This window comes from Crocodylus porosus, unplaced genomic scaffold (assembly GCF_001723895.1).
Source record: "Crocodylus porosus isolate Cpor-Errol unplaced genomic scaffold, CroPor_comp1, whole genome shotgun sequence".
Taxonomy (NCBI): Eukaryota; Metazoa; Chordata; order Crocodylia; family Crocodylidae; genus Crocodylus; species Crocodylus porosus.
The window spans coordinates 44392719-44405015 of record NW_017728931.1 but is presented as its reverse complement, the minus strand read 5'-3'; positions in this window follow the sequence as shown (position 1 = coordinate 44405015).

Here is a 12297-nt window from a genome sequence, read left to right as displayed (position 1 = left end):
TGTAGCGTATCCATAAGTATCAAACTTCTTGGCACAAATGTCTAAAAATGGAAGCTAGCATTTTATTTCATGCCTCAAGCTGTTGCTATGCTGGATGGACATAATGTAACATTCAGGGAATGATAAGATAACACTCTGGCATATGGTATAATATAATTTTTATCAAACTGCACAAAGTGAACTCTAAGAGTATGCAGCTTATGTTTATGTACCTGAATATGGATCAATAGAACAGTTTTTGAAAATCTTTCCATTATCTATAACTTTCTTCAGTGTATCTCAATTAAAAAATGCAAACTTATGTTTATATGATTATAAAAGTGACCTTGCTAATGAAAGGATGGGTTAAAAATATCTAATTTGCACTGTTTTCAGTTTCTCGGCTTCAGCAGTTAAACCCAAATTGCTGTATGAAAGCAAAACATTAGCACAGCAATGTCATATCAGTGGATAAATAAGAATTATATAAGATATGTATGCACTTTATTCCAATATTTTGGAAGTTAAATCTTCCTTGCAGAGACCAAAAGTAGTTAATTTGCTATTTTAATTAGCTTAACAGAGAAATCTAAGAGATGACTTTTTGTCATAGTTGATAAGTGCTTAATGGGGAAAAATTTCTTTGACTAGTAGAGAACTCTTTAATTTAGTGGACCAAGAGAAACAATCCAATGGCTGGAAGATGAAATCAAATCAGAAAGAGAATCAAATTTCAACAGCAGGCGTAACCATTATAATCAGCTAGACTTCATTTTATACCTCCAACAATGCAGTGGACTCTCCATCTACTGAAGTCTTTAAATTAATTCTGCACACCATTCTGAAAGATAGGCTCTATTTTAACAACAGTTATAGTAAGAATCAATGGATTAAATCCAATGCCCCATGTTATGCATGACAAGCTTTAAACAATCTAAACAAAAGCGGGGGGGGGGGGGAGAATAAACAACCCCAGACAATGCTCTTGAATGCCCCAACTTCCATTTCAGAGCACTTCAGTGTCATATAGATATGTAACCTTTCCCTTCCCTCCTCCCCACAATACACTCTATCAGAGTACTTAAAAAATCTCCATAACAGCATACAGTAATGGTGTTCTTCAGTCAGGAGGTGCAATAGGGGTTGCTTAGTCCTCTAGCACAGGAGCAGGAAAAATACAGCCCCCAGGCTGGATCTGGCCCACCAGGCATTTTTATCCAGCCCACAAGCAGGCACCAACAAATTGTACTCCGCCTAGACCTTCCGCCCATAAGGGTTGGAGTGAGGTGCCCACATATACACTCCCCCCAATATACCCTATTGTGACTCTTTCCCACCCTCATGAGCAGAAGAGCCCAGCTCAGCCAGCAGCAGCTTCTGTGCAGGGCTCCTGCTGCCACTGCTGTAGCCACTCCAAGGGGACCTGCTTGGCTTCCCCAGTGTCCTGCTCACTCTAGGCAACAAGTAGGGAAGTGGTGGGGATGGGGGCAGGGCAGGGGTGCGGGTGGCAGAGTAGCTGCAGCTGGGCAGGGGTAGGGATCATGGGGCTGGGGCTGGTGGCAGTGCGGAGCCTATGCCCAGGGGGGTGGTGGGAGCATGGAGCTTGGGTGAGCAGGGTATGGCTCTGAGGGAGGATGGGAGGGTGTGGGGACCCCTCCACACACTCTCCTACATGGTGCGCAGCCCATGTCAGCAGCAGCAGCAGCAGCAGCAGGCAGGGGCACCCAGCAGTGCTCATGCAGGCACTGGTGCCTAGTGACATGCAGCACTGGCCAGTGCTGTGCATGGGAGCAAGGAGTGCAGTCTGTCCAGCACACCTTTATCACAAGGGCTCCATGTGTCAGACCTGCAGGTCCCACACTCATAAGGCACCAAGGGAAGCCCCGTGCTGGACCAGCTGCCTTCACTACTCCCTGCTGCACAGGTCCCAGGACTCTGCAGGTAAGCAGGGATGGGGTTCCTCCACTCCTTGCAGAGTCCCAGGACTGTGTGGCAGAGGGCTGGGAAGGCAGCTGGCTCCAGCACAGGGCTTCCACCTGGTGCTGTGTGGGTGCAGGAGCTGCAGGTGCACCATGCAGAGCCCTGGCAATACAGGTGGGCTGGGCAGGCTGTGTCTCTCGCCCCCATATGTAGCACTGGTTGGAGGCGCAGGTCACTAGGCACCAATGTTTGTGCAAGGCATAAGCAGTCCAAGTGCCTCTGCCTGCTGCTGGTACAGGGACTCTGCCCCATGTGGGAGAGTGTGTGGGGAGACCCACCACACCCTCTTTCAGACCCACACCCTGCCCCCACAACCCCCCCACACATACACGCCCCAACATACCCTATGCTCCGACACAGCCACCCCCTCACAACCCCCCCACAGATACCCCCCATGCCCCACCATATACGCACCCCACCCCCACAATATACGTGAGTAAGACTTTATTTTGAGTTATTATGCAATCCCCTCTATATACACTATGCAAACACAAATAATCACAAATATTTTTTGTAATAAAATTAAAATATGTTATGGCAGGTGTTTGACTTTTAGTACATGATTTGGTTTTTTTCTGGTTCCAAGATGGCAACTGTCCCCTCCCAAAAGGAGTATTTCCAGGGGACAAGGGGATGGACTTCGATGGCAAAGGTCAGAGGTTAGGGGGCAGGACTTCCAGTCCCAATATGATGACCAGGGGTTGGGGCAACTGTTAAGGGGTGGGGCTACTCATGCGGCCCTCAACAGCTCACCAAAACTCATTAAGCAGCCCTCCAACCAAAATAATTCCCCTCCCCTGCTTTAGCATCTCACATGGTTCCACTCCCCCCATTCATGGGTTTGGGGGGAGAGCAGGATGGACAGCTTGTGACAAAATCCTGGGGCGTGAGGGTGTTCCCAGGGATGCACTCTGGATTTGTGAAAATTTACTGGTGCCCCACTCTGCCAAATGGGTATGCCCAAATTATTAATTTGCCCCAAAATCATGATTTACCACAAGGACTTGAGTCAAAAAGGGTTTATTACACACAAAGAAAATGCAAACAAATGCATTGACACCAGAATATGGAAAAACAAAACTAAAAAACTGACCTTTGGACCCTCTCAATGCTGTCCACATCCCTCCTGAAGTACTCCAACTGCAGTCTGACCAATGTCCCATAGAGGGGGAGGATCACCTCCTTGGACCAGCTCGTGATGCATCTGTGGATGCATGACAAAGTGTGGTTGGCCCTACTCACCATGTTCTCACATTGGTGGCCCATGTTCATCTTGGAATAAATAATAACTCCAAGGTCCTTTTCTGCCTCTGTGCTGATGAGAAGGGAGTTCCCCAGCCTGACGGTATGCTGCTGGTTCTTCCTCCCCAGGTGCAACACCTTGCACTTGTCAGTATTGAAACCCATCCTGTTCTCATCCGCCCACCCCTGTAACCTGTCCAGGTCTAGCTATAGCCTGTCCCTCCCTTCTAACGTGCCCACTTCTCCCCACATCTTAGTGTCATCCGCAAACTTGAACAAGGTGCTTTTCGCCTCCTTGTCCAAGTTGCTGATGAAGATATTGAATAGTGAGGGCCCTGTACCTGGAGAGCTGCCTCCACGCTAGCCTGAGCAGCCCTGGTTCTGGTGGTCATCTTCTTCCATTCCTTGGCTATGCATCTCTCATGGGACGTCTGTCTGTTGGAAGACTGATCCTGCAGAAAATGGAAATATTGTCAATCTCCTACTCCACAGTCCCAATTCCTCTTAGCCTGCTCACCTCAGCCTGGAGCTCCCTCACCTGCTCCTCCAGGGCCCAAAGTCAGGCACAAAAGGGACAGTCAAGGGAGCCTCCAGACCCCCCTCCCACCCGCAGCCTCTGGGTCCCCGCCAGGCAGCCCCCACAGATGGGGGGGAGGGGCTGCTGGTACCACCATGGGCTCCATCTGGGTGGAGGTCTCAGAGGAGCCCGAGGTAAGTGGAACCACCGGGGCAGGGTCCCCAGTGGCTGCCCTCCTGGTCCTTACCACCAGGTTATGGTCCCTAGCAGCTGCTCCCTGTGTTCTTACCATGTCTGTGGAGCTGTGAGTTTTCCTCTCTCTCTCTTGCTGCAGACTCCTTCCTGGCTCATGCTGCACACCCGCCTAGCGCAAATGCCAGTACAAACGCTGGTGCACCCTTTCAGAGCATGCCTGTTTGTGCATTCTGTTCACATGCACAGCTCCCTGACAGCTAAGTTAAAAGGGATCCGGGGGCTTCCCCTCTGGATCTGCCTCAGCTGCACCGGGTACCTCAGCCACACTGACCTTAGGGGGATCAGTTGCTGCTGCCCCCGCCACTGCCACTGCCTCTGGTTAGGTAAGGGGGCACACGCGTGTGTGGGGATGCACATGTGCCCAATCCCACCCCCTTTTTGTGTGCTCTGTTCATGCTCATGGCTCGGGAGCGTGGCTCCCTGCCAGCTAAGCTAAAAGAGATCAGGGGACTTCTCCTCCAGAACTGCCTCAGCTGTGCCGGGTCCCTCAGCCCCACTTACCTTAGGAGGATCATCTGCTGCTGCTGCCCCCGCCACTGCCTCTGCCACCAGTCAGGTAAGGGGGCACATGTGTATGGGGACACATGTGTGCCCAGCTCCCTCCTCTCTGCTCTCAGCCCCCAACTGTCAAAACATTTTGTTTCTATGTATATGACTCTGACCTACCCTTATTGTATCCTATGCCTCACAGATGTTTCCTCCAGCTAGCTAGCACTGGGTTCTCTCTTTATATATACACACACACAAGAGGGACAGTCCAGGCCCCGTGCACTGGTGTCCAAGCCCTCACACACTCTTGGGGCTCCAACCCTACACTCTCAGGATCAGGGCTCCAAGCCCTGTCCCCAAGGCCTCCCTGAGCAATACCCTTATCCCTGGACCCTGGAGCTTTCTTAATAGCTCATCAAGGCTTAAGGTCCCACCCCCCTGGAGCTTCATGCTGGCTCCTATATACAGCCTCAGACCTCCACTGCAGAGTCTGGGCACTGCCACAGGTCCCTCCACTGACCTGGGACCTGCCTCAGTGCTCTCAGAGACTCTGGGCTTCCCTTGCTCTTTCTCACCCACCAGGGATGTGGGGCTGGGGTTTGGAGGTGCCCCATACATGTCCTTTACTGGGGTGGTAACTGGCCTGGCCTTTCTCGGGGACTGTCCCACCACAGACAGTCCCACCAAGCCACCCCATCCCTGGCAGGGTGCAGTTTCTGGTCATTCATGGGGTCTCCTCCTTCCCCATAGCCCCAGCACTTACCTCCAAGGATGTTCCATGGGCAGCAGATCACCCAAGTGTTGTTCCTTCAGCTGCAGCATTAACTGCTGCCCCTTTGCAATTCAGGGCTCAGCTCTTATGGAGCACAGCTGAGCCCTGCTCCCAATCAGTCTACACTGCCTAATTGGCATTACATGTGCTCTGTTACAGTAATGTGGTATGGAAATTGAGATAGACCTACCTTAGAATATCCTTTAGCATGGTTGTTAGGGCACATGATGTGGAGGAATTAATTTAAATTTTCCTTACTTGATTCAGGGTAAGGATTTGAACCAAGACCTCCCATCTCCTACATGAATGCTCTAAGTACCAGAATAGAGAATATTATTTTCTTATGTTCTCTACCCCAAGAAATATTCAAGTATTCTAAGTGGAAATAAGTCAACAGAAGAGACTGAGAATAGTCCACATCACTATACTTTATAGCCCAGTGGTCAAGGAACTCTTTTTGGAGGTGGGAGATGTGACGTAAAATCACCTCAGACAGAAGAGGAATTTGAACTGGAATTTCCAGCATCCTGAATGAATACCCTTAACCTCTAGCCTACAGGATAAAAGGCGGACATACTCAATCCTGTTTTGTAAATCTAGACCCAAAAAATTCAATTAAAATTAACTATGCAACTAATTCAACCCATATTCACAAATAGGATCAGATTAAACAAAACTATGTTTATGTGAATAAGCCACAGACACACACGCACGCACACATTAACACTTGCCTAGGCCTACTGAGAAATGTGTGGAGCAGACAGTACAAAGTCTCTCTCTTCCCCAACAGGAAATATGCAGTTGAGGATAGAGTGGCTGATACGCCATGCCAGAACATGGCACACATACTGCCCCTGCACTGTGTTTAACAGCCAACCAGATAACACCCTTAAAACATGTAATGTTTGCAGTTCTTGGAAAACTGAATCACAGTGGTAAGGCTTAATATTCACCATCATCTTAATTAAGTTTCCCGCTACTAGCTACAGTTCCTAAACTGGAATTGGAAAAGATCTCTGTGGCAGGGATGCCGCCACAGATAAAAACTTACCTGGCAGGCAGGAGCAGAGAGAGGTGTGGAGCCAGCAGGATGCCGCTGAAGGCCAGAAGCACAACACAGGAGAACATGCTGCGCTAAAACCAGAAGTAGAAAAGCCAGAAAGGCTGTAGTGGGCCACAGAAGAACTGGCACGTGCACTTGCACTGGTGTGGGCCACCTTTATGGTGGTATGCCGACTCTGTTCACCACCCAGCCCCCTGAGTGGGGAATAAGAACCCCGCTGGACAACAATCAAGGAGGAAGAGAATTGGATCCTTCAGAAGGCCCAGAGCAGCCAGGATTGTTCTTCAGCCCTCACAGGGGTGAGTGGTGGCAGCCCCAGGATGGGGCATGCCTAGACAATACTGGCTCAGCAAAGCCTGAGCTCTTACCTGGAATGGGACCATGGATCCCAGATGCAGCCAGTCTGGAGTGGAACAGTTGGAGAGAGAAAGAGAAGAGAAATGATAAGATATTGTAAGTCAAAAGAAAGAAAAGGGAGAGCACCTGGGAGCAAGGTACCCAGGGACAGATAGAAAATACAAGTTAGGCTAACATGAGGCCTGAAGCTGGACAGTATGCCATCTGAAGTAAGACAGTGAACCTCTAAGGGCTAAAGCCTTTCTGATGACAGGTGGATTTTGTCTCAGTCATGGTCTGGAATCAACAACTTTGGTTGGCACAAGGCGGGGTGTAGGGGAGGCAGAGCCCCAATATGAGAGGCCAGGTGAGAGTGCCAAAGGGAGGAACCAGGAGAGGCAGGACTTAAAAACATCCTCCCAACAATAACTAATATCAACAAGATGTGACAGGTGAGAATGCCTGGGGACCTTTCGAGGTATCTGTCTGGATGACAAGCTATCGACAGAAAGGCCAGAAAGAACAAAATGCAGTAGCAAGTGATATAGGAGGTTACAATCTGTTATAGTACTATTGCTACCATATAGTATCCCATGAGCAACAACAGTCATGTGACAGTAGCTGATTAATATTTATGCAATGGTATTAAAAATATCATAAGAGAACTGATGGCAGCACTGCAATATAAACAGTAATTCAGGCCCCAGTACACCAAAGTACTTCAGTAGGTGCTTAAATTTAATCATTGGAGTAGATGCAAAATTTGGATTATTTACAAAGTCTCATTTATCTTTGTCACCCTTTCCATGTATAGAATTTCTGCCATCAGCCGTCTCTCACTTTCAGAAGTACTGAGCACAAACATACTGCAGGAGAATAATTTTTTAACAAGTATTTTGATGGCTATATTTATTTTTTGGAAAGTGAGAGGTCACACTGTAACACTGTTCTACTTAAGATGTGATAATTTTATACCTGTGAAAGCATCTGGCAAGCCTTACTTCAAGGATTTGGAGGAGGCAGGAAAGAAGAATCGTTTTTCCACAAGAAAAATTACAGCCTATGTGGAAGGGATATCAAGTAATAAAAACTATCAATAATGTTTGACTACAAACTGCTTGCGTTTTGTCGGTTAACCACTTTGGCAAGGCTAATGTGCCTAACATCTGAGCATTGGTTTAAATGTCTTCTATTTTTCTTAATGTTCAGAGAAATATTTAGTTCTCCTAACATAAGATTTTCCCCTAAATACCTTCCCCAAAGGTTAGGCAGTTGTGCTAGTCAGTAATGGGCCAGTAACACCTTTTTCTACATGTAAATAAGTGCAATGTCTCTCAGCCTTTCAGGGATAAAAACTTTATACCACCATGAAGTTTCCAAGGTTACCAACCAGTTCCTAACCTTAGAAAGTTTGAAGATAACAGACTTTGAAGTAATGAAATAAATGTTGTTTTATTTTCTTTTAAGTTACCACTGGAAAAAATTAATATTGATTTTTTTTCTCTCTCTTATCCCTCCATGATTGGTTGAGGATTAACCCTCAATATCATTATAGACATATGCCAAAGGTTCAATCTGGGCCACATAAACTGACCCTTCATGGGTATGGCTACACATGGCTGTTAATATGCAGCAATAACCTCTGGACCTTATTGCTGTACTCTGGAAGTTGCAGGTCTGCATGGGAGCCCCAGCGGTCATCCTGTCAGGTGGGGGCAGCTCAATGTGCTGCAGAGGGGCTGGCTGGGGCATGAGGATGCTTCAGCAAATGGTTAGCCAGCAAGTAGCCCCTGCACTGAAGCATCCTTGTGCATGAGACAGTCAGGGCAGTGTTTAGACATGTACTATCCTGCTGCAGAGTAAATTAGTTTACTCCAGCCTAATAGGGCTGCACATTAGGGCTGTGTGAAGCTTCAGTAGCCGATTCGATTAGGAGGAGATTCAGCCTGATTTGGAGACCAAATCTCCGAATCCAAATTGAATCGGGAGACCAAGTAAAAGCTCCAAATTGATTCAGAAAAGCTTTGGAAAAGATTCAGCTGAGTCGGCAATTCAGCCATAGACTAAACAGGTCTCTCCTCCTGGTAAGTCTGTTAGAGTTGGGGGAGGGGGGAGAGAAGGGGTGTGGGGGAGGAAGGGATTGGGGCTGAGGCTGGGACAAGCTTCCCAGCCAGGGCAGGGGGACACATTACTCATGGAGGGGAGTGGAGGGGGAGGGGGATACAGGCACGGCAGTACCAGGAGTGGGGACAATGCGCTGTGGCCACCCAGAATGAGCCATGCCTGCATTGCACAGCTCCACACACTGGCTGGGCAAGCGGAAGTAGGAAAGATCCCCCACAGCTCCCCCAATGAGGCACAGGCAGGAACATCTGGAGGAGCTGCAGGAGAATCCCCCATGGCTGCCCTGCTGGGCCCTATCCTCTGTCCAGCCCAGCCTCCTGGCACTTTAAAAAAAAAAAAAAAAAAAGCCCCACACTCACCAGCTCTGGCAGCGGTGACTGGGGGTCATGGCAGGGCCCCACACACAGCGCAGGGCAGTTGGGGGGGCAGCAGGGATTGCCCCCCCACATGGCACCCACACAGCAGCTGCCCCATGGTGCAGACCCAGTGCAGCCTGGCAGGGCACTGAGCACTGTCTGGGAGCTGGGATGGCTCCAGCACCCAGACAGCGCGTGGTGCCCTGCCAAGCCACACTGCACCTGTGCCATTGGGCAGCTGCCATGCAGGTGACAGGCAGGGGGAGCAATTCCCGCTGCCCCACACTGCACAGGGGGGCTCTGCCATGAGCCCTCAGATGCCCTGATGCCCACTGCTGCAGCCAGTGAATGTGGGGATTGTTTTTTATTTTATTTTATTTTAAAGTGCCAGGACTAGGCTGGTGCCAGCTGGGGCATGGGGCTGGGCAAGGCAGCCATGGGGACTCCCCCCACCCAGGGAAATGCAGGCACAACCAAAGGAGCTGTGGGAGAACCTGCAGCCGCCCAGCTCTGCCTGCCTCTCCCTGGCCAATCTGAACCGCCAAATCTCTCCAAATCAACGCCGAATCAATTCAGGACAGTGATCCAAATCTCCAAATTGAATCACTGTCCTCCAAATCGGCCAAATCCAAATCCACATTGAATACTTCCTTATTTGCACAGGCCTAGCAAACATGTAGATGCCAAGGCATTTACCATGTAGCTAATTAGTCTACTGCATGGTAAATGTCTAGTGTAGACATGCCCCATATCTATAATTTACCTTTCACAACCTGCACCAAAGGCATCTGTATTGTGATTCTTGTTTCTAAGAACTAGTCTGAGAATCACTTGTCCCCTTTTTGTGTTTGGCTTTATTTTGGGCATATAAGTGTATATAGTAGTAGGATGCAGAAGGACTGGAAGTCAGGACCAGAGAATTATATAATGGCTCCTAAGGGCTTTCTATGACTTTGTTGTGAAGCAGCTGAGTGAGTTCCAAACATATTGCAGGAAGACATGAGATGGGAAGCAGCTCAAAGTTGTACCTGAAATTTCAGCAGAGCTTTGGAGTAAATCAGAAGTCAAGCTTAGGGATTTCCAGTTTAGGTGGCCATTAAGATATGGGCTCGAGGCTAGTCAAAGGTCAACTCCAACTAGAACTGCAGACAAATCCATAGTAGCTGAGGCCCCTAGTTTACTGACCCAGATGTACAATAAGTTTCTATTTGAATGTTTTTAAACTTACTAAAATGATCTTAAAATAATTATAATATAGCAGGTGATACAAAATACATAGGATGATGCTGATAACTCTGTTAGGGACATGTCAATTGAGGGTAACTCAGGCTTCTCAGACTTTAAAATATCACACACTGCATATTCATGTATGTATGCATAGTTAATAAAATAAGCCATTTTTGTTTGGAGAGCTGAATTAACATAAACACTTTAGAATATAATGATTGCTATTTAACACTGAACATGAATTGCTCTTGTATTTGTAGTCAAAATTAAAATGAATAAATTCTCCTTTACATTTTAGTATAGTTTCACTATTTTAGCTCCTTTTCTGATCATCACTCTGTGGCTTTCCTGAGAAGAGTTGTCATTGATTCAGGGTCCTAATTACATAACTGATTTTTAATTAAAAAGATATTTTTGTTTACTAAGAAGTTCTGCCATTTAACAAGTCTGGTATATATATGATGAAAACAAAGAAAACAACAATTCCAAAAGTTAAATTTAAATTAAGAAGAAATGTTAAATAACACAAAACTGATTATTCATTAAGCACTATAGTTCTCCTCAAAGAAACACAGTAGTTAATGACAGTACCTAACAAACTGTAAGAGTTTAGTTATTTCTTTCTAATGTTAAAAAATATACTGCATGAGGTAAGACTTTGCACAATCATCATGCGGCAAACATTTTAGAGACTATGTTACCCAGTATCATTAGTGTTATATGTAACTATTTAGCTTTTGAACCTATTTTAGTAAGCTGATGTTAAATAATGTTCTTATTGTTCTAGAAATTTTTGCCCATTTAATGAATTAAAATGCACAGGAGAAAATTCTGATCATCAGTTCAATATACTTCTCTAGTTCTAAAATACTTGATTTGCAAGGTCATTTTGTGATTTTACTGGATTATTCATATCAAAATTGATAAAAAAATGATCTGCGATATAATTTTATCAGGTTATATAATAATCAATTCTTCCTACACTAAGCATATCTAGTGTAAATATGGTACTGAATATATTTCAATATTTTCAGTTCAAAAGTCAAGTATTTCATTTTCTGGGTTTCACGTTGTTCTGGCATGTAGCTATGCCACATGGATCAAGGGTTTCCATATTATACAGTACTTCTAGTTCTATTTATAGTTAATGAGTATAGATTTTGGGGGGGGGTATTATATACACACACCCCTGTATACATGCATACATACATACATGCATACACACATACCTATACATAATTTGCATTGTTTTTCCATTAACTATAAGAAATAGTTGTACACAATCTATCATCAATAAACCAATATGGTTTCAAGAAAGTTTCACAGTATAAAAAAATCATAAAGCAGAAATGTTCAAAAGCTGTTTTAAATTATGTAAATGTAACACTATAAAACCCCAGTCTCTTGAAAAGTCTGTTTTAATTGCAGGGAAGTGATGTGTCCCAGTGTCTAGACATGCTAGTAATGATTAAAAAGCTATTCCTGTAGTAAACCAGTAATGTCTTGAAAGAGGGAGAAAACAATTTAAAACTAAAACGTAGTTACTGTAAATATTAAACTTGAACATGTATTCATTAACATAGTTGGCTAAAAACAAAATCATTTCCAAAGAATTCCTAGAAGAGGTCAGATGGAAAGCCAAATTATTCTGAGTCATTAAGTTCACAAGATTATTGCAAAATGTGTCTTCACTCACCTGTATATCCTGAATTATGCATCTGTCTTCATATTCCAGATTTCCAGGCTGATGGAACAATCAATCAAACAACTGATAATTGATAAACAATAGAGGCTAGATGAATAACTTGCCGGGGTCGTTTGATGCCAGTACTCTTTCCTGCCATGGCAGGGTATTGGACTAAATGATCTTATAGATTCATAGATGCTAGGGTCGGAAGGGACCTCAATAGATCATCGAGTCCGACCCCCTGCATAAGCAGGAAAGAGTGCTGGGCCT